Genomic DNA, 662 nt, shown 5'->3' with positions numbered 1-662 from the left:
TGTTATCACAATTGAAGGAAGCTATAGTGATGGGACTTCCAATGTTCAACTTTGGCCAAGGCTTTTAATATTGATTGATTGTTGTTTTCTTCTATTCACACTTTTATGCCTCACTCTTCAAGCCACAAAAAGACCACTTAACCGAGACATGCATCCTTGTAGCATTCCTAGGGAAGAACGACTCGGGACTAATACTCTCAATTGTAGATTGTAGATTTGTTTGATGATGGATTTTGCGTCAGTTTAGACTATACTACGATTGATCACTTGAAAATTTCTATACCGGCAAAAATTCATTTGTCAAAATGGCGCCGTTGCCGGGGAATGCGCATGAGTGCCATGTTTTTGGTTAATGTAAATATGGGAATATTGTGAATATGTTTGTCTTTTGTTTGTTTGTTGGTTTCCATTAGTTTTAGATCTCTATTAGTTTTGTTCTTATTTGCCACTATGAATTCTCATCCTTGTGGTTTTGGATATAACTATGACTATGTTGTAGGCGATGAAAACTTGAATGATGGCTCACATTATGGGAGAGATGAATTCTTAGGAGGGGAGCCAAATCCATATGAGCAATCATCATGGCAACCTTCCCCTTCAAGTTACTATGATGGTAATCCTTCCTATAATGCATATCATTCCTACGAATATGATGACTCTTA

Source organism: Arachis stenosperma, chromosome 10, assembly GCF_014773155.1.
Source record: "Arachis stenosperma cultivar V10309 chromosome 10, arast.V10309.gnm1.PFL2, whole genome shotgun sequence".
Classification (NCBI taxonomy): Eukaryota; Viridiplantae; Streptophyta; class Magnoliopsida; order Fabales; family Fabaceae; genus Arachis; species Arachis stenosperma.
The sequence above is the reverse complement of the archived record's forward strand: the minus strand, read 5'-3'. Positions refer to the sequence as shown.